This window comes from Otolemur garnettii, unplaced genomic scaffold (genome assembly GCF_000181295.1).
Source record: "Otolemur garnettii isolate 467f Iridium unplaced genomic scaffold, OtoGar3 scaffold00040, whole genome shotgun sequence".
Lineage (NCBI taxonomy): Eukaryota > Metazoa > Chordata > Mammalia > Primates > Galagidae > Otolemur > Otolemur garnettii.
Window position 1 is genome coordinate 10,460,522 of NW_003852435.1, and position 24,085 is coordinate 10,484,606.

Sequence of the window (24,085 nt, forward strand, 5' to 3'; positions counted from 1 at the left end):
TACTGTTTTTGGAATTTTTAATAAAAGTCATTCTAACAGAGGTAATGTGTTATATCATTGTGATTTTAATTTTTTATTTCAGATTAATATATGGTATAAGCAATTAGGTTACATTGTTTGCTGATATTAGATATGTCCATGTTGTAGTTGATCCCTTCACCCAGAAGGTGTGCTATCTGAAAACTGATAAACCAAACAAAAGCATGCACTGGAGAAAAGAATCTCTATTTAATAAATGATGCTGGGAGAACTGGTTAGCTATGTGTAAAAGACTGAAACCAGACCTGCACCTTTCATCACTTACAAACATTGACTCATGCTGGATAAAAGATTTAAATCTAAAACACAAAAGGGTAAAAACTCTAGAAAAAAAAGTGTGGGAAAAACTCTTGACAATAGCATCTTGGAAAAGGATTTTCTAAAAAAGAATCCCTTGGCAATTGCAGCACACCAAAAATAAATAAATGGGACATGATCAAGCTAAAAAGCTTCTGCACAGCTAAAGACACAGCAAGTAAAGCAAACAGACAACCTTCAGAACTGGCAGAAGATATTGGCATATTACAAATCTGATAAAGAGCTAATGACCAAAATCTACAGATAACTAAAACTAACTAACAAGAAAAGAGCAAACAACTCCACTTATCAATGGGCAAGAGACAGGAACAGAACCTTCTCCCAATAAGACAGATAAATGGCCAATAAACACATGAAAAATGCTCACCCCTCCCCTAATTATCACAGACATGCAAATCAAAACCACTTTGAGATATCACCTAATCCCAGTAGGAATAGTCCAAATCACAAAGCTGCAGATGCTGGTATGGGTGTCAAGAGATGGGAACACTTATGCATTCTTGGTGAGACTGCAAACTAATACCTTTTCGGAAAGAAGTATGGAAAATCCTCAAAGAGCTAAAAGTAGATCATCCATTTGATCCATCAATCCCATCCAGAAGAATAAAAGAAATCATTTTACCATGAGGACATTTACACCAGAATATTTATTGCACCTCAGTTCACAATGGCTAAAATGAGGAAATAGCCCAAGTGCTCATCAACTCATGAATGGATAAATAAACTACATTATATGTATACTATAGAATACTTTCCAGCCATGAAGAAAGATGAAGACTTTGCATCATTTTTATTTGCCTGGATGGACTTGGAAAGCAAAGTATCGCAAGCGTGGAAAAAGAGCATCCAATATACCTCAATACTAATATAAAACTAGTAGATGAACAACTACATACCCACACAAGAAAAAAAAAACACAATTAAATTAAAGTAGGGGGAAGGCGGAAGGAGGAGGTAAGAGTAGGGAGAGGGAATGTGGGAGGGGTTTTGGTAAGTTCTCACCTAATGGGCACAATATAGGTATATGGCATTGTGATTTTAATTTGAATTTCCCTGATGATTTGTGACATTAAGCATGTTTTCATATGTATATTAGCCAATTGTCAATCTTCTTTTCATGTCTTTTGCCAACTTTTTAATGGGGTTGTTCATTTTGTCCTTGCTGGTTTCCTCTAGTTTTTCATAGGTTTCAATTATTAGCCCTTTATCATATTGTAGCTTGTGAATAATTTTCTCCTATTCTGTAGGTTTTCTATTTGCTCTGTTGCAATTTCTTTACTGTGCAGAAGCATTTTGGTTTAAGTAAATGCCATTTATTTATTTGTATTGTTGCTATGATTGGGATTTTTTTCCATAAATTTTTTGCCTAAACATACCATCATACTAGAAAACCCCAAAGACCCCACCCAAAGACTCTTGGAATTGATAAATAAATTTGGCAAAGTTGCAGTATACAGAATCATTACACATAAATCAGTAGCATTTCTGTATGCCAATAACAGTCAAGATGGGTGTCAAATCAAAGACTCAGTATCATTCACAATAAAATACCCAGAAATATACTTTGCCAAGGGAAGTGAAAATCTCTACAAGAACTATAAAACACTGAGAAAAGAAGTCAGAGAGAACATAAACAAGTGAGAGCCTTACCTTGCCCAAAGATTGACATAATCAAGAATGTTAAAGCGTCCATACTACTCAGCGTGATTAGTGTTACTTTGCCTGTGTGTATTATTATATACTGTATAGTTATGTACTTCCAACTCTAGGAAATTCTTCCAGGACAGACTTCAGTGCTTAGCCTTCAGCCCCCTAAGGAAACAATCCCAAACTCAAAATGCTGCTTACACACAGGGATGATTAATCATTTTTATGTGTGCATCACGGGATCTTTTTACAGTCTGGTGAAACTTATTGACCCCTTCCGGTAATAAGTAGTGTAAGGTTAATAAAGTAAAGACATGTAAGAGTATTTAGGAAAATCATTTTATTTAAATGCACTTCACAAAGTGTTAAAAAAAAAGTGAATTAATGAGGTGGTTAATTGAATTCGTTGAACTTGATAGTTAACTGAAAACTCCATAGATTACTTCATATTAAAACTCAATTATTACCAAAGGTGGAAGCACCACCACTAAGCTATGCTTTCCCATTTTCTCATTCTTATGTCTTCTCTTTAAACCTTCTGGTTGCAACCAAGATTTCTTTTATTCTTCTCACTTGGACTCCTATATCTCACTTTCTGAAACATTCATTAAATGCTGTATATGTTTCTATAGACCTTTTCTGAAAACTGATACCTCAGAAGACATGAGTGGCAATTAGTCACCCTGTGTTTCCTTCATTCCTTGTGTATTCTTTCATTCCTTAGGGCCCATGTCATTGAGCTCTATCAATCTTTACTTTTTTACTACTGTGATATCAACATTATTTCTCTAGTGAAAGGATATTTCAGAACAGTAAATTGAATATGTGGACTCTCTGGTTAACATCTCTATCTCTTAAGGACATTAAATATCTAGTAAAATTAGCTTGATTTCTCCTCAAATGTCTGTTTCCATAGCTATACTCTGAGAATTGCATTCATCAGGACAAAACCAAATTCAAATGGCCCACTATTTGAGCACAGATTTACTCAGCCTCTATCGCTGAAGCCATTTATCACTCCCTCAATTCTTGACCTTCTCTCCAGAGATAGCTTTCTTTTTTCCTAGTCAGATTGGCTAGGAGCTTAGCTGAGACAGTTATGAAGCAAGGTAGGTTAAAGCACAAGCCAAAATGAAAGTAAAGCCAAGATTCTAATCACTTACTGTGACAAAATAAGCAAGAGGCTAAACCACACAATGCATTGACTGCCCCACTCCCCATTTCCCTTTTCTGTGCACTGGCACAGAAGGCCATCTCACCACTGCAGGACACCTGAATAAAAAGCTCTTGAAGATTTTTTTTTTGGCTTGGGCTGGATTTGAACACGCCACCTCCAGCATATGAGGCCAGCATCCTACTCCTTTGATCCGCAGGCGCTGCTTAGTTCTTGAAGTTTTATGAAACCTGGAGATAAAAGAAAAGGTTATGTGTGTAACTGTACTGAGTTAGAGTCAAAAATTGTGTCTTCAGGGTTTCTCCCTCCTTTCCTTGACAGGAAGACCTCAACAGTGGACTCTAGGGAAGGCCTTGGCTAAATGCCCTGGGTAAAGAGACCTCCTAATGATGTAAGTGCCTGAATTAGGAATGCAGAGGAGCGTGGCTGGCCTGAGGACTCTGGGTCACTAGCTCCTTAGTCACTTCAGTGCACTGGATGGGTGGAGATGGCAGTTTTCCTCTCAATGCCTGTTTAGTAAAGCCTTTGTCATTGTCTGTGGTCAAGCTTGAAAAATCGCCCATCCTCTGTGCCCCAACCCAAAAAGCAAACTCCTAGCTGTCTTTTTTCTCTTCTTCATCAAACCCATTGTAAATTCTCTTCAGTTAGAACATTGACTTCATTCTCAGTAGATGACATGTCCTGCTTTTTTAAGTAAATCAAAAAGAATTCATCATAGGAAAAATTTCTTCTTTTCTACAAAAGTATTTCGATCTTTCCCCTTCCCACAAGTACTTTATTCTATCTTGTTAAAAGTTAAGAATGGGTTCTTTAATTGGGCAATAGTTACTTCCATACCCTTTGGATCCCATCTTTTCCTAAATTCACAGAATCTATCTTAGTAATCTTGCTTCTTCCCATAAAATCACAGTATTTTTCTTTTCTTCTCGAACTGTTCAAATATATTTCTTACCATATTATAATGAAAATAACATTCCCCTCATTTCAGCTGCCTTCTTCTGAGATGTCCTTTCTTGCTGCCCTTTCTCTCTCATATTTCATCAAAAATTAACAAATTCATTTTTTTAACTTTCTGTTCAATCCTAAAACCATTACACATGGACATCTGTATTATCTGACACTAAACTGAAACTTCTTTTATGAAGGCTGTCAAGGATCAGCTCATGCTGATGTTCAGGTTTTAATTCTCAGAGATGTATTAATAGTTACTGGTGGAAATAACCTTTGACATTATTCATCAATTCTATTTTAAAATATTCTCTTGATTTGCGTGATTTTTTAACACCCGATAATTTTCCCATCCTTTTTACTGTTTTCTTTTCCCTTTTTCTATAATGGTTTCTTTTCCTTTGCTCATCCTTCAGAAAAACATCCATCGACAAACATCACTGCAAATTCCAAAAGGAAATCATACTTTAGGTGTACAAATAGAACTTGCTACATTTTTCAATCCAACACTATTTCTCTTTATTCCTGATCTCAATGAATGGAGCCCTTATCTAACAGATAACTCAGTCATTGTCTGACTTAGTCTGTTTGTCCCATTATAATAAAATACTTGATATTGGCTAATTTGCAAAAAACAGAAATCTATTTTTTGCTGATCTAGCGGCTTGCAGTGTCTGACATGATAGAAGGTGGTATGAAGCCTCTTTTTTAAGGACTTTAATCCAATTCATGAAGGAGAAGACCTCAGGGCCTAATCATTGTTTAAATATCTCCCTTTACTTAATACTATCATATTGGCGATAACTGAATTTTGGAGGGGGAATGTATTCAGGCCATAGCAGTCATTATGTTTAAGACATATGTACATCAAATTCTGTTAATTTTATACATGACTATCTCTTTATTTTTTAGTATTTTGGACAGAAAAAAGTATTTAATGTATGCCTGCTAAATATGCACAACATATTTTCATGTTAAAGTGCAAAATCATGGCCTTTGATAAAAACATTTAACAGGATTTATTCCCTATTATATTCTCTGTCTTGCATTTCATTGAAAGTGGTTAATTTCTAAATATATTATCATAAATCTTTCTTCATGTTGTACAAGTACTACTATCTATATGATATAAATTTATAACATTTTCATATTAACATCATTTCAATTTAAATCATATCAATATTATTTTCCCTTCAATCCATAATTAGCAATGAAGGAATGATCCTCTTTTTCCCTCAATAAATATGGCCTTCCTGAACCATACCCATTACCCTTGGCCAGGAGTGCTGCTGAGTGCTTTGATGTTGATTCAGATCCAGCACTGAAGAGGTTGCTTTCTGGACATTTTTTTCTTAGATTGAGTTTAACTGGCTGGGTAGAGGAGACCATACTGAGCTCCGTGAGAAAGGTCGAAACAAACAAACAAAAAATTCAAGCAGCAGGCAGCAAGATAAAATTCTGTTGCTTAGCTGTTATTTTCAAACAGAACTAGCAAAGCAGTTGGAAAAACATCCCAGTAGACACAAACCAGAGACACTCAGAAATATGTCTGGTTATGAAGGTCAGGGACAGACACAGATAATAGGATGCAGATGTTTAAAAAAATCAAATTTGTTTTATAACAATTAAGACACAATTTAATTATGAGGGAAATTTGGAGAAATTCAGGTATTGTGCTTTTTAACCAAGGCAGATACTTAGAAACAGGTAATGTAGATAAGAGAAATGAGAGAGGGGCAAAAACTCAATGTCAGATAATTAGAAGTAGTTCCTGGTACTATGGTACAAGGTCAGAGTGTAAGCAACTGAAAACAGATTTAATGAAAAACTAACCATCTGTATCTCGGTATATTAATTCTTCTTTTGGAAGATTAATCACTGAATCTGGAGAAATATGAAAATATAGGTGGCAATAAATGCTCCAAAATTAAAAATTAGTATGATACAGAGTCAGGTAACCAAGCAACCCATTGAAAATGATGATTTATTCTCCTTTCCAAAAGGTTATTTAACACTCTCTGATTGTGGGCCAACAAACACACACAAAATGTTCTTCATTTTTATGCAGCATATGTAATGCTGATCAATTTCTCTTCCAATTACATTCTAGTAATTATTTTCCTTTATAGCTCTAGAATCAAGGAATCAAGGAGGGGCTTTATTTGCTTTTGGGCTTTGGTTTTTCTTTCTACCCAATATTTACATTTACAGGATAAAAGAAGCACAATTCCATGAATTCACCAGAAAATAAACTTAGAACTAGGTCAGGCAAAATTAATGAAGCAAAAACACTGATTACTAAAAGAGAAATCAGATGCAGAAGATTGCTAGAATGAAACTGTGTTGTTGATATTCATTTTATCACTCTCATCTATTGTCACTCAGTGAAACAAATGCTAAAATAGATACTAATCAGGCTTCTAAGATAAATATAAAAATGTTGATTTTACCAAATACGAAATGTTATCCACCTTAATATTATTACTCATGACCGTTATTTGACAACTTTAATGTTGTATTCATATTTTAGATGGTCACATGAGAAGGCCCTAAGGAGAATGGAATCTGAACATTGAAAGCATGAATCTCGTCTGTCAGGGACCAGCCCCGACTATGCCATGGTTTCCCTCTCAGTGGCTTGGGAGCAATGAGAGGACGAAGGAAAAATGAAGAGACAAAAGACAAAAGAAAGTTTGAGAAGCAGCTGGGCCAGGAGACTGCAGGCCCTTCTTGAGGAGGCTTCAGCACATAGCAGCTTTTGTCCCAGGCTAGTTCTGTTTTTATTTCATGTACCATTGTTTTGATCATAAATCTCATGAGGGAAAAGCAAACAATTCTGATATGGTTCTTGCTGTGCTTGCATTTTTCTAACTAAATTATTTCTTTAACCACATTACTTGGATGGATTTACTTTTTACTTTCATTGCTCTAAGGTATTTATGCTCTTTAACACAAACAGAACATGGAACCATGACAACAGTCTGCGAGCAGGACGTGAGAGAAGACCCCAATTAGCCAACACACAAATCACAGGAGTGACAATAGTCAAGAAGCTTGTTGCTCAGACAGACAGACACTTCTGGTCATACCAAGGTGAAGAAGAAAAGAGATATTTTCTCTTCTTATCTGGCCCAGAGCAAATTTTGCCTTTATAAACAAAGTTTAAATATTCTGCTTCCCCTAACTCCACAAAAGCACTTCCCCTCCCAGGGTCAGTAGCCCTGTCCACCCCAGCGAGCCTCCCCTACTTAGTGACCTGGAGGAGGCCGTGGTGGAGTAGCGCTGGGAGAGGGGTGAAATGTCAGTAAGACACCGGTTGGGTTTTAAAGGGGCCAGGCCTCCCGCAGCTCATTTCACACTGGGTTTAGGGTTCTTCAAACCCACTTCTCTTCTGTTCCCATTTTCCTTTGCCCATTCTCTGCAACCATTTTCTTAATTCAGTTTCTAGCCTGCTTATAACTAATACTTGAATATTGGTTTTAAGCTTATTAAATCATTATTACTAGCAATGGAAGCACATCAAAATATGATTCTTCCCAGGCAGCGCCTGTGGCTCAAAGGAGTAGGGTGCTGGCTCCATATACTGGACGTGGTGGGTTCAAACCCAGCCCTGACCAAAAAAAAAAACAATAAATAAACTGCAAAATATGACTCTTCCCCTAAGTACTCCCACATATGCCCACACAAGTCTAGTCCTGGGTTTACCACTTAATAGACATATTTGTTCGTTTTTTTCTTGGAGTCATCTCATCTGAAAAGCAGGATGAGAAAAAAGCACCTCCTCAGTGAGGTGTTTAAACATATTTTAAATAGGTCAATTGAAGTAGTGTGTACACCTATGCCTGCAATGAAGTTAGTGCTCAAATAAACATTAGCTATCATCGTTTAACATGAAAAGTGTGTTAAAAGTGTAAATAAATTAATTTTGTTAAGAAAGCAATATTGGGAGATTGTTAGACTCTATCCACTGGGAACTAAGTTCCTAACTTAGATCTGAGATGTTAAAGTCTTTGCATTTTGACAGCTATATTCATAAAATTAAAATGCTATTGGCTACCAGTAACAGAAAGCCTAAAACAAATTTAACAAGGGTAAACAATAAAATAAGGTATCATTCTACATAGCTGTGGACAGGAGAACAACCCAATTTCCTCTTCTCTTTCTCTCTCTATCTCTCTCCTGGTCTTTTAATTACTACAGAATTTTCTCCTAAGGTGATTCCCATCATTGACCTAACATGTCAGGCAGAGAAACTGGGACATCCTGGGTCCTGGCTTACATTCAAAGGGAAATAGTGAAACCAGTTTCTTCTCAAACATGGAGTTGGAGTCCTTCTCTTCAATCTGGTTTATTCTTGTTCACTTTTTTCATGTGCAAATTATCTTCATCATCTGCATTAATCCCAGGAGGTGAGGATCAAAGCACTGAAGAAGAGTCCTTAGATTTATGCAGTTGTGTGGCTAAGAAAAAAAATGCAAAATCCCCCATCACACAAAAAACAATATTGTGCTAGCTGAAGTGCTCAAAACACTGTTTTGTAAAATAGATTAAACGAATTCCACCGGGTAACTACAAGGCACAAGAGATGTGCCTTGGTATTTTCTTGAGGCAACTGGATTAAACCAGCCCTCACTACTTTAGAAATGCTTTCACTGTCCTATAATACCCTTTACTAATTGCAATACTAAAATCCCTGTCCTGGGAAAAATTATGTCGTTAACATAACATGAGTTATATAAAGGCACATTATGATTGGACTGTGCATGCTTAGTTTGTTTCAATATAATACGTGATAAAGGCTCTGGGTCGTCACTCACTGGGAGGAGATTTAAAGCAACACCGAGGGTAGCAGTGCTGATCTTACCCTCCAGGGAGCTCATGTCCCTCTCAGAAATGAGTTTATTGTGCACAAACCCTCTTTTAAGCTCATCTAACTTGTCAAGCACACTTGCTTCTGTCATTGTTTGGTTTCTTGCCTCTATCTCAGTTTAGAGTGAAATTTTTCTATGTTGCCCCAGGATTTTCTCAGAGCAGCAGCTGTCTGCCAGAGATCACAATAAAATCAGCATTCCTCAGAACCAAAGTAGGGAGGAGCGAACTCTAAACAAACAAAACATTGTCCACTACTGTAACAGACTCTTTGAGTGCCTCTCACTGATTTTATTCTGCATAGAACATAGCTTTAGCCAGGAAATTATGCAATAATAGAGTAAATTGTTGCTGATATAAAGCAACTTCTACACAGAAATATCTCTCCCTCTGGTATACCACTGCATAATTTTTTTTTTTTTTAACTAAGTGACGGGCTGTTATATGTAACTATGACAAATGTGCATTTATGCATAAAGAATTGATAAAAATAAAATTTCCCCTAAATATATTTTCATTAGAAGAAGATGCAAAAAGGAAGAGACTGTGAAGTTTCAGATATATCTAAAGGTTGATTTGTTATAAAAAGAAAGAGAGAGAGAGAGAGGATGGAAGTCTAGAATAGAAATTTCTCTTGTTTGCTAATTTTTGCCAGTACTGGCATTCATAAGACCTGTACTTATTTTAGAGTGAAATAGTTTTTACCTAACATTCCTTCCTGATTCCTTACTAAGGAATAAATTTGTGAGAAAAGAGCAAGAAAGGGAAAATAAAGTGGGCCAAATATAGAACTGTACGTGGAGCAGTGAAATTTAGATATCATCAGTTTCTGACTTTCCCATAATTATTTAACCTATCTTTTATTTCGGTTTGTAGGTAGATGTGATCACAACTCAAATATATTTTACAGGGCAACATGATGTTTCATTACATGCTGCTGGTCAGCTTGAGGATAGATGTAATATGTATTTAGGATTTCTTTAGAACATATTTAGCAAAGAAATTTTTATTTCATTTGTTTGTCTTTTTGCTCAAATAATTCTTGTTCTCTGTTAAATTGAAGCATCTATAACTATAAAGATAAAGAGGGGGAAAATTCCAGTGGCAGGATATAAAATCAGTGTTTAATAGTAATTCTTTATTTTAAAGCTTAAATGAGCACAAAGAGCAGATATTTTAAAGTGTTGAATGATTTGAAGTATTTAGTTATAGAATATTGCATATTTTTTAAATAAAAAGATAACAGTGAAGAATTTGAAAAGCATCTCCCAACTGCACTCTGTTTTTTATATATGATTATGCATTTAGTCCCATTTGCAATCATGTATCTACGAGGTTAAGAGTCTGAATTTGTTCAGGTCAGGATTTGTCTCTTTTTCCAATATTGGAGAAACAAATTATATTTTCTGTAGGAATAGTGCTATGAATTGTTGTCTGCTTACTAATCATGGGACTTACGTATCCTCTATTTCATCCTTCTTTGAGTTTATTGATTACTCTATTGACTTTTCTATTTTCAGCCTGTCTGTTCTTTCAGACTACTTTGCACCATTAGCAAAATACACCATTTATTTTTTATTCCTCTGCTCAATATCCACTCTTGAATTAGGCTTTGAAATACAGCAAATGCTTATCATTAAAATAAATATTTTAAACTTTGCAATGGAATTCATTCCCACTTGCTTTTCTAAATTGAAAAAAAATGTGACCTGTTTCAAAGTAAATAATGATACCCCAAGTAGCAAATAGTTCCTTCCTTATAGCAGATAAAAAGATAAAAATATGTAGATAAAATCATCTTTTTATTTGATTTAAATTTGAAAATAAAGCCTTAAGTTTCCATAGATAAAAATATTTTTAATGGTAGGATTTAACTTTTATTATATAATGTGTGACCAAGAAATTTTAAAAAGATATGACATATTTCATAATTTAGCATTTATAGCTTGTACAGTATAAGAGTAAAAATGAATATTTTCTTCAAAATTATTTCTAGGAATTACAATTATATAGAAATGAAGATGACATAGTTTAATGACTGTTTTTTTGTAAGAGGATATTTTATTTATGATTTAAAACATGAAATTTGGTTCTATGTGCAAATTATCAGACTGTCTTCCATAAAATCTAAAATCTTAACATAGCTGTGGATAGTCCCAGTTATAAATCAAAATATATGTGTAAATTACAAACATGGATCATGTCATGGCATAATTGTATACTCTCCTTAAAGAAGTAAAACTAACCAAGGTCCATTTTGTAAACTGGAGACACAGACTTCTAAATAGAGCAAATCTCTACAGCAATGACTTTGAAAGAGATCTGCCTTCTCTCAGTGTACTTAGCCATTAGTTTCAAAGTGGCAAGCAGACTACAGAAGTTAATAGTAAATGACAGCCTAATGCCATAAAGGAATAATATTTCTTAATTCAAGTTTTGTTAAATAATAAACTACATGTGGGCAAAGATTTTTTATTTATTTTAATTTCTTGCTCTGTGTTTACTTTACACCTTTTAAAACCAGTACTTGAACATGGTCTGTTCAACACAATACTTGTTGCACTAAATAAACAAATACGTAAACTTATTGGAGATGATTCTTTGCTTTTCAGCTCAGGCTTTCTTCTGCTTCATGCAGTAAAGAAAATTTAGAGATTTTTTAAGAGAGTTTTTAGGCATTTTCCTCCCAGTGGTCTGTGATGTTGTAAAGCCAGTGACATACTTTGTATTAGGATTAGATAAGTACACTTAGAATAAAAAAAAACTAACAATTTTTGAAACCGATTGTGGATACAATAGTTTTGAAGGCAAAGTTTAAGTCTGCACAATTCCAATGTTTAATTCACATACATATTTTAAAAAGTAAATTCTGTATCAAAAGTACTTAGATTGATAAGAGCAAAAATTTGAAAGTTGGGTTAAAGTATACTGAAGATTCAAAACCTTAAACTAAACCTACTAAATATCAAAACCTGAAAAAAGGATTTAAGAGATCATGTTATAGACTAAAAATAGGGATATTATTAAAAGTTATTTTAGAGTTAATCCCTTCCAAATTTCTAAGAACATATATATTAATGAGGTAAGAGCATGCAGACTACTTCTTGGCATCCTGAGAATCAATCATCTTATGCGGTTAATGCCAACCTACTGTAATAGTGTTCACCCAGAAATGAATCTAACTGATGAACTAAATTTTTTTTAAATATATTAATTTAACAAAAAAGTATGCACACACACATTCGCACACACAAATACTCTATTTGTGTGGATATGTAAACTGTATACATAAAAAAAAAATTTTTTCCAGGCTTTCTTCTAAGCATATATGAACTATTTTAATCCTCATAACAAGCCAAGATAAGAACATAGTGCACAGATCATTAAGTGGTTGGTCTAAGTTTACAGAGCTTGTAACTAGAGTATCTGAGACATTTGGGGAGGGAATTTTCCATGCTGCCAATAAAATTAAGACTGTCCCTTCCTCTTAAGACTATAACGGGAGTTATCATGAGGCCACCACCAGCCTCCTGTTAGACTGGCCCTCCCAAACAGCAAAGCAATTAGGTTGTCGTGTCTTTTTCTAGTATGTTTTAATGTGTTTTGTGTAGTTCATGTAACGTAATTTTCTCCAAGATTGCTTTGAATGCATTATGCATTTGTGATGTCTTTGTTCTACCTGAAATATGTTCCTGAAAAATAATTGTCAAGATACCTTTTCTGAAAAAAAAATTGTCACTTATCTGATTTCTTCAGCTAAATACACACTTCAGTAAATCAGTAGCATGTGTCACCTTACATGATTGCATACCTAGACACATCTCAAAACTGCAGTTTTAAGTACCCTAAGCACTAAATGTGCTCATCTTTGGTCATACTATTTATAAGATAACTATTTTTCATTAATAGTTAATCAAAATGAAAGATCATTCAATACATGCACTCTCTGTTTTCTTTGAATGGATTTGGGAATAGTTTTGAAGATCCACATTCTTTATTCTTTTAATTCTGTTTAGAAAAATTACTGCTCACCTTCTCTAGTAAGAGTATTTTGCTCTCACACAATTTATTCACTCTATTTTGCTAATTTTAATTCTTGACTTATTTCACTTTTATACTACCTATAGTGGTAATAGTAATACTATTTTTAATATAGTTTAAAATTTCAGAAACCACATTCTATAATTCTGCACTAATATATTTCTGTATTATAGTAATATAATTCATTGTGCAATTAATATATGAATAAATGAATGAGAATATAAATAATGCCTTTTTAAATAATGTTATTTTCTCCATTTTTATGTATTTGTCAAATTAAATGTGAGGTTCTACTTATTAAATAGTTAAATATTTTTTCCTTCTAAATACCCCTACAGAATCATTTACTTCTATTGTCTTTCTCGTTTTCCTTGCATTGGATGTTTTAATTTATTTTTAACTTACTGTCTGCTCCTGTGTAAGACTCATGGGATAGCCTTTTCTTGAAAGGTGAGTCCATACTCAACATTCAGACATCACCTTCTACTTTTCCTTGTTTACTTTGGCAATAGAACCTAATTCAACTGTAGCAGGTTATATTTTCCAAAATATCAACAATAACACAATAACTTCCATCACAATGTAAAATTTTCTTTTTCCCTTCATGAAGTAGCATCTAATTTTTTTTGTCCTTTAGTCTTAACAAGTTCATGCCTGCTTGGACTCATAAAATACTGTGGAAGATACCTGTGCATATTCTAAAGCTAAGTCAGAAAGGCTATTAGCTTCCACTTTGTTCTTTGGAACATTCATTCTGAGGAAAGCTAGCTGTCATGTATGAAGTCCAACTGCCCTGAGAGGTCATGGGGTTTTAACACTGTCAGCTGTATCCAGCCTTCCAGTCTTCTCTGCCCATACATAAAAAATGTGGAAGAAATTACACCATACCATTCAGACTAGCCCAGCTAGTAGTGGAGTATCACTGAGAAACTGCAGGTATGTTGATGAGGGGAAAAGTCTTGGGCTTCCATTTTTATCTTAAATAAATTTTTTTCTTCTCAAACCCTGGTCAAATTTTGGACCCACAGAATCTTTGAAAAGAATTAAGTTGTCTTTTCTGAATCCACTAAGTTTGAAGCTGTTCTTACTACACAAGAATATTAACTTAAATATCTACATGTTCTCAAATTTCATTTTTACAGACAAACCTTTAATAATTTGCTATTCCCAGCTCATTTTTTGAAAGTTTTTCTGACATTCAAACTCTGTATTCTAAACACTAATTAGAGACTGGACACATTAACCAAGTAATTGGTAGTCTCTCCTTATATTGTGCTTAAAAAATAGTTAGCAAAACAAACATAACAATATATTTATTTGATTTTAGAAATAAAGATATTTGGGAAAAAATAACAAATGAATACTGACTCAGTAGTGTCATAGTTGCATGGAATAAACAAGCAATGCTGCCTAAAAATTTAATTGGAAAAATAAACTGACTATATTGTTGGCGTTAGGGCCTATGCCTAAGACCCTGCTCGCTGGGCCAGAATGTTGCCGTAAGGGTCTCACAGAAAGCGATGTCATGAAGAATAAGCATGCTTATTGAAATTGTGTTTTAGGCTCGGCACCTGTGGCTCAAGCAGCTAAGGCATCAACCACATACACCTAAGGTGGCGGGTTTGAATCCCTAGCCTGGGCCCGCCAAACAACAATGATGGCTGCAACCAAAAAATGGCTGGGCGTTGTGGCCGGTGCCTATAGTCCCAGCTACTTGGGAGGCTGAGGCAGGAAACTCGCTTGAGCTCAGGAGTTGGAGATTGCTGTGAGCTGTGATGCCATAGCACTCTACCTAGGGGGATAGCTTGAGGCTCAGTCTAAAAAAAAAAGAAATTGTGTTTTAAATAAAGGTGACCATCTGCTCGCTCAGGCAAACTGGCGAGCTTTCTTTATTTGCTGTTGGTTTATATAGGCAATCTTGTGCATGTGCACTATACAGCAATGGCCTTATTAACATTCGTTGCAATCCCTCTGCACATGCGCATTGGACTTCAATGACTTCATTAATCCATTTAAACATTTTATGACCACCTGCCCTGTAACTAGCTCCTCCCTGGTAATCTGATAATTCACCCAACATACACCTTTAAGCATAACCCTTTCAACATAACCCAATTTAACCTAACTTAATGAAGAACATGTTATCAGTCTTTACTTTCTTTGTTCTTATCTGATGAAGCCTGAGGCTATGGGGAAAAGAGAGGATTTGCGTGTCTGTTCTACTGACCATGCCATTGGGAGGCAGTTATTTTGAATCCTTAAGCAAAGCCTAGAGAAACTTCTTGGGCATACAGGAATTTGTGTGCAAACCTCTGCTCCCATGTAGGCCTTAATTCAGGGGGGTTTTCTGGAGCTTTTTATAAGAAATTCTTAGGCTGGACTTCTCCATAGCCTTTCATGAGTCCAGGTTTCATCTGTGCCATTAGATACCTATATGCATTAGGTAAATTCCTCTTTTCTTGAGGTCCCCTAGCACATTTCCATTCCCAGATCTGTCAGCAAGTGACCTTCATTACTTACCACAGATCAGGAAAGGTTACTCCATTCCCAGACCCCTCAGCAAGTGACCTTCATCACTTACCACAAATCAGGAAAGGTCACTGATGAGTATCTGGTCAGTTTTCCAAAGGGCTTTTTCATTGGCTTTATAAAGTCAACCTTAATTCCTTAACGCAGTCCGGAAATGCTATTCTAGCCAAAGCCTTGGTCATGTTAGGCACGTAACTAACCTGGCCACGTGCGTAGGATTCTGCCTCAGTTTCTTACAAGTATGCTAGCACAAAGTCTTTTCACTGCTCTCTCTCAAACGACTTTTTTGGCCAGAGGCATATAGGCGTTTCGCCTATACTATATTAATGTGGGACTAGACATAATGGAGGTAGGATATTTGAACTACAGAGAATTGCACAGATGTATAGGTAGGATATCAGAAGCAGATTTATATCAGAGTTATGAGTTATAACATTAATTCATAAAGAGTGATACAATAGGAATAGGAGTCAGGAATAGGAACAGAGAAAGAGAGAGAAAAAGAGAGAAAGAAAGTGAGAGAGAAACACTAGATCATGGATATCATGGAATATTAGACTGTTTTTGTAAATATCCGAGAGTCCTAGATAAGATGACAGTAATAGATCAATGCTTCTAAAATGATTGGTAATGAAGAATCAGTGTCTACCCCCTCAAATTAGAGAAGACTAATATTCATATAAAATAAAAGTATAATTACTGACCACATGAGAGTATATTGATATGTAAAATACAAGCCCCTAATTTTTATTAGATTCCATAAACTATTCTATTAAACTGATATAAAATTAAAAAATTCATATTTTATTGATATATAATAAGTATGTCTTCATATTTCCAATCTAAGTATTTAATGTAAACCTATAACTTTTGGACTGGAATTAGTCCATGAACCACACTTTGATTAGCACTAACATAAGGGTTCAAAGTGCAACCTGGTGAATTACTAAGATGCCATTTCAATTTTTCAGTTGAAAAACATAGACATATTAATCTATTTTATAATTACTAGAAATGAAGAGGGGAAGGATGATATGAGAATTATGAAAGAGTTAATATGCTCATGTTTTGGGTACTCTCAAGTTAAATCAAGAACAATCCTGAACTTCAAGTTTTACAGGCTTGAACCAAAGTTATCTCTGTTGCTGATGTTTATTGGGAATATTCACAGACATCCGGGCATAAATTTACATTTTAAAGTCAGAATATATTAAGGGGATAAGTAGAAACTCTGAAACTATTGCTGGTTTCATATATTACTCATGGGTCATATGACCTCATGCAAATAACATAACCTTTCCATTTTCATTTTTTTATTCTATGAAAGAATAGCAATCAGAGATACTTAACTTACCAACTGCCTCTTGATAGCCTCACCTAAGTATTCTCAGATCAAACTTAAAATAATATTAATGAATACAATTACACATATATATCAAAATTAAAGTCTACCTTTTAACAATGATTTTTGTTAATGACACTACAATATCTATAAAAATAAGCTCAAAGTTTAGTTTATTTTTATAGTATACATTTAATAATTCTATAAATTCTGCTAAAATGAGCTTTCCTATTTTTATTTCTAAAGTCATTGTTCTAATTCAGGCACTCTTACCAAACATAAGGATTTCCTAACATACAGGCAAATATATTCTGTTTCATTGCATAAAATAATTAATTAATTAATTAATTAATATAGTTAAAAATATGACTATTTATTAAGACTTATAAAGAAAAACAATAAAGAATTGTTCCTTGAGGAAATCAAATACTTAATAGCAGCACAAAACAGACAAGAAAAATAAGTGAATAAATTGCTTTTCAAAGGTCAACTAATTACTGACCTGTAACTAGAGCTCTAGAATCCAGAAATGATTATTCTAAAATTCAGTTTGCATGCATTTTGCTATTGGTTCTCATGCCACATACTCTCATGTGATGATGTTTTGAAGACCAGATGTCTACCAGAACAGACAGCAGATTTTGCATCATAGAAAAGAAGGCTCAACATTATGAGACTCCGAGCTCAAGTATGGCAGCAGGCACATCTGCTCCTTCTCCCCTCTTGAGCAAATCCTGTCCCGGGAGGGGAAGAAAAATTCTCTAAGTTATTAAAATCCTGAAATATAAACAAATGCTTCTGGGCTAGAGGGGAGAGTATTTCTAGGTTTATTGCCCTTACAATTTAAGCAAATGGCTCCAGGATAGATATGTTTCCAAATATCTCCAAATCAGTATCTTTTAACTCCTGGGAGATATTTGTTGTTAGTAATACATTCTGATCCATTAGGAAATCACAAAAAATATGGAGCATTTTCTCCCAATAGGAAAAATAACAATATTAAAATAATATATTGCACATTGACAGGGTCTTTTTAATGTAATCTACATTCTACTTTAAATAGATGCTTCATTTATTTTCATAACAAGCTTATAAAGACTTATTGCTTTCTTTTTACCCAGAATTAAACTGCAAGTAGCAGAGATTCAATAGTTCTTGCAACTCATAAATTAATAAATCACAATGCTAAAATTCAATCTCAGTTTTATTGATATCAAAACCTATGATGTTCAAAATAATGATATATATTGTATTAACTTTGAAGTCTAAGACCATTTTGGAGATAGTTAAAATGGGGCTATTAGGACAAATAAGATAACATTAAGACAGTCCAAGGAAAACAATTCCTTAATCAAGTTAACATACTTTCATTTAAAAAGTTATTTAAATGATCTGATATTATTTCCTGATTAGCAATTATTAATTTTTACCATTTATAGTACACATTATTTACATTTAAACTATTCCTCATAACTTGAAAAATAAGATGCTTAGCTCAATGTTTTAGGTCCTATTTGTTTTCAACAATTTTTATTTCAAAGAAGAACTATAATAAGAGGCACTATCTGAATTGCACAGGTATACCGCTATATTATTTTCTAAATGTCAGCTGTGTTATGTTTGAGAAATCACCTGCTTCTGTGGAATTTCTTTTTAAGCATATCCCCCTCCCCTTTATTATACTTCTAATACGCTTATAGCATTAAGGTAACTGTTGAGCAATAATCATTCAAATTGCATTTCATTATTATGGATGTCAAGCAAGACTTATCATCAAAGGTTTGAAAAAACATTTTCCTAAAATGATGCCAATCTTTGTCAGAAAAGATTACATTGAAATAACAACTAAAGTTTGCTACAAGTGTATACAAGAAGTAAATTTCAGTACTTTTTTTCCCTTTGGTTTGCAAATATTCTATTTCGTAGGTCATATTAAGTTATTGGAAATATATTTTATTTTCAAACAAATAGAAATTGCCTACTTTGTACATATAAAATTAAGGAGAAGATCAAAACAAAAGGTTGTTTAATGTAATTACCAAACAAACCCACTATTTCACTATCAAAGTCAGATGCTCCAGAACAAAAATTGCAGCTCGTTAATTCCCATTTAGGTGCATTGATGGCTCAGAGCCTTCAGCCTCACGCTTAGCAACACACTAGGTGTGAAATATTACAACACAATTCACAACTTGTCATGTCTTATTGCTTAATTAGGGATGTTTATGATCTTGTTATTCATACTCTGTCAGTAACAGATGACTAAAAAAAGAGACAAGGGACCATTATGTACAGAACAGCGTCATCATCATCACATAAACCTCCAGCTCAAACTGTGCCTTAATTCAGTCTGGAATGGTAACTGAAGAAATAATGAGAATAAGTATCAAAAGAAAGTAGCCCAGCACAAATGCTGTGTCTAGGAGCAGAACTGTGCAGCAATGCATACATATAGTCTTGGATCCTATTATTGGACAAATGACAATTTGGGGTTATTTACTAAGATTAGAGAAAACTTGAGTAGAATCCTGCCAAGAAATCTGTACATGTTGGATAGGAAGAAATTAAATTAACCTAGCAACACAACATAAAATAGGATTTTGGACTCAATACATATATTGACACATTATTTTATTTTCTGTAGACCAGACTAATTTAACAATACTATACATGATATCATATAGGTAAGTTTATCAAACTCAATCACTTCTAATAGTTTGTGATCATTTATTGAGGTCATAACTTTAATATGGCATTAATACTTATGGTATTTGATAATAACAATTCATTTTAGCACATAGATATACATTATATAAGTATTAGATAATCATCACAAATTTAGTGGCTTTAAAACAACGCATTTTATTATCTCACAGTTTCCATAGAAAGAAACACAGGCACAGCTTAGCAAGGTCTTCTGCTCAAAGGCTCATGAGGCTATAGTCAAGATCTTTTTCAACTTTTAACTAAAGTATCACCTGGAAAAGAACCCATGTCCATGTTCACTTAGGTTGTTGAAAAAAGTTATTTCTTTGAGGCTATATTACTGAAGTTTCCAGATTTTTAATGGAGTTTGGCTTGTGGTGGTCCTTATGCTCTGAAAGACCTTTCCGATGAATCTCTCCAGATAGCTTACAATAGGCTGTTCCCTTCCTCAAGGCAATCAGGAGAATTTCTCACATCTTATAAGAATGAGCTCTTATAACCTAATTAAGGGAGTATCTTCTATCTCATTTGCCATATCCTGTTGGTCAGAAACTTGTCTTGGGTTCTGCCAGCACTCAAGGGGAAATGATTATAAAAAAGTGCAAAACAAAAGAATTGGTGGGGACACCCAGTATCTTTTATTCACATTGCCTCATCATAATTTTCTAAGCCTTATAAAAGAATAGCATCTTACTTTTACAGTTAACAAAAATCGAATTTCAAAGAGATTTAATTACCTTATCGTATTCACATAATTTGTGTGCTGAATTACTGATTTTGATACCCAAGAGCATTTACTTCAAAAGTCAATGTGCATTTGACCCGATAGCTGATTTGCCACAAGTCAGAATGAGGACAGCTTCGAGGTAGAAACCTAATGCTGGGACTGTGAGAGTCCAAATGCAGAGATTCACCAACGCCTTCTACCTGTTCTCACCAGTCTCAGGATACATTTTCAGTTGTGGAACATAATCTAGGATGAAAACAAAATGCAAAAATCATAACCATAATCAATTTCCTGACTGAATGGAACAAACTACCACTCTGGATACTCAGCTGAAGCTAGAAGCTGAGCATTATAGAGGAACTATTAGTCAGAACATCTCAGCCACTGTGAATACTGAACACATGCGTGGAGACATGGGGTAGCAGGTACACTGACACACTGACTTGTCTGAACAATTGAGATGGGAACTAATAGCTGAACATAAATCACTTCAGACCCTTCCTCAACACCATAGGAGCTCCTGACTACTGGCTGGGTAGTACTTATGCAAAATCCTCAGTTTGCCATTGTTTTAAGGGAGAATAATACATAATACATACCATAATCTCATAAAGCAAATTGAGATGTGGTTATCAAGGATGCTTGATTTAAATCTTGATTTCAGGCAAGAGCAACAGGGCAACGTTTTATAGTCAATGGATGAACTTAACTGTGTCATGAGTACACTCCTTTCATTTTTCAGACTCTTTTAAGTGGAATTTGGCCTCCCACTTACATGCTGGGAAAAGTATTATATCATCATTTCTAGCCAAAAGCTGAGAGGTAACACACAGACTGGTCAGGTTAAAAAGCAGATAAGATCATTTCTCCCCAGTCCTAAATAGGGAGATTCACAGGCTCTAGTCAGAATTATTCCCTAACATATGAGAGATCTAATCCTAAAATTAATATCAGCTGATACTAGATTAACTGACTAAGGTTGAATTTATTGCAAAGAAATGTTAAATTCTTAAAATGTCAACAAGTGCTGAAAAAAGATGGGTCCATTTGTTTTATATCATACAAAGGTTAATTAAGTTTAAGTATAATTAGATATAAATTAGTTCTTAGGATAAATAGAGGTACATATATTTGTTAAAATATAGTGCTTAATATACTTGAATTTTAAAATAATTCAATTATATTAAAACATAATTTAATTATATGGTAAAGAATATTATTTAAACTGGAGATTTTTTTTCCTACATTAGTATAGTTTTGATATATAAAATACATATAATTGAAACACATAATAACAATTTATGTTTCTGAAATGCTGAGATGTTTGACTCTAGGACAGCGGTTCTCATCCTGTGGTTCACAACCCCCAAGAACTGTAATAAAGGGTCGCGGCATTAGGAAGGTTGAGAACCACTGCTCTAGGATTTTCCTGTGGACAGTCTACTTTTCATACAAAAATTAAGGGAAATAAATGTTTTTAATATTTCTTTTTTTTTTATTGAATAGTAACTATGTACATTAATGCACTTCTGGGGTACAGTGTGGGGTTTTCACATGCAATCTCAAATACTTCCATCAAACTGGTCAACACAGCCTTCATGTCATTTTCTCAGTTGTTGTTTTAAAACGTTTTTAATATTTCTTAAAACTACATGACTACAGACTGATTTCACAACTGTTGGATACTATGTTTTCATTTTTGTATCTACACAGTAATAGGTGAATAAGTAATGATTCACCTCAGTTAAAAATTATTGGAGAAAAGTTCATTTTAAGACTTTTATTGCCAAGAGCACCTGCAGAAAAAGCTGAGAATTATAATAGAACAAAAAAGATCTTAAGTATGAGTTTTAGTAAAGTAGGTTTTGAATATATGTATATATTAACAACTCAAAGGGAGGCTGAGGTGGGAAGATCCCTTGAACTTAGGGTTCAAGTACAGAACATAGTGAGATCCCCATCTCTAAATAATAATAATTATAATAAAATACATGTTTAAAGGAATCAGACCTAATCACACATAAATGTTCTATTTTAATCTAAATGTCTACTGCAGGTTTAGCTTTTTTGTGTGTTGAGAACACTTAAAATCCACTCCCTTAACAATTTTCAAATATACACTACATTAACTGTAATCAGTATGATGCACAACAGAACTTGGGAACTTATGTCTCTTGCCTAACTGAAATTTTGTGTCCTTGGACCAACATCTCTCCAGTATTCCTGTTCCCTCCCTCTGGTAAACACCATTTATTCTCTGTTTCTATGAATTCAACTATTTTAATAAAATAGATTCAGCTATCTTTTATGTATTGGGGGAAAGAGATCTTCATATTTGTATGTTTATACCGATGAAAATGTTATCTATTAGAGCCTGCAAGTGGATAGTAGTTAAAACCACTACAAGTAAAGGTCTTTTTTCATTCATTAGCTGAGGAACTTAATTGTTTGTTTCTAGACCAGAAAGGTCAACTATTATATGTCAAGGTAGGGAGATATGGTTGAAAACCAAATTGCTCTGAAGTCTTTTTTTTTCCTCAAGGCAGAGTCTTACACTGTTGCCCTGGCTAGAAGGCCACAACATCATAGCTCACAGCAACCTCTAACTCCTGGCCTCAAGAAATCCTCTTGCCTCAGCCTCCTGAGGGGCTGGTACCCACCCACCAGAGGTGACTACCAATACTGGAAGTAGGAGTGAACACCACAACACTCAGCTATTTATTTTTATTTACTTTTTTAATTTTTAATAGAAAGTGGGTCTCCACCAGCTCAAGCTATCCACCCACTTTGGTCTCCCAGCATGCAAAGATTACAGGCTTGAGCCTCCATGCCCCGCCTGTTCTGAAGTTTGGTAAAAATTAGGAAAGCACTACTCTCTTGGTACTTTCTACCCAGTCTACATTTGATTTCCTTAAAGTGTTTCAAATACAATTGGAACATTTACATAAAAATAAAGAGTCAGGGAGACACTAATTGCTCCTCTAAAATATTGAAGTAAACTGTTATTCTTTTAAAAAATATCAGTTTTAAGAGGAAATGATTTGATGTAGTTATTTAGCTATTATTCATCCACTGATTCAATAAATCTTTAGTGAATGCCTTATAGGGGCTGGGGCTGTTGTATAATGCACATATATAGTGGTTAATAAATCTCATACTTTCCCTATGTTGAGTTAATTCTCCCACTCTTCTTAGTTCCATTATTTTCTATCTTATAATTTTTTGTGTGTATTTTATTTTTTGATTTAATATTTGTGCTACATTTACAAAGTTATTTTTTTCCATTTTTTGTCTTATTCTTCTTTTTTATTTCAAAATATTACACATTTGGTTACATCATTTGCTTTTTTGTATATTTTAAGACAAAGTTATAACTGTGCCTTTCATCCAGAAAGTGTGTGATGTGTGTGTTACGTGAGAATTTACTCATTTCCTCCCATCACTTTCCATCTACTTGAATTCCATTAAATTTTTCTTCCATTTATATACGTTGAATGTTGGCCAATTAGTTCCAATAGAGTATTGAGTACATTTAATGTTTGTCTTTCCTTTCTTATAATACTTCTCTTAGAAAATGGTCTCAATTCCATCCAGGTTGTTACAAAAGATACTAGGTCATTTTTTTTTTTTTTTTTTTTTTTTTTGAGACATGTTCTATGGCATGTATACCACAGCTTATTAATCCATCCATATATTGGTGGTCACTTGAGTTATTTTCATATCTTTGCAATTGTGAATGCACTGA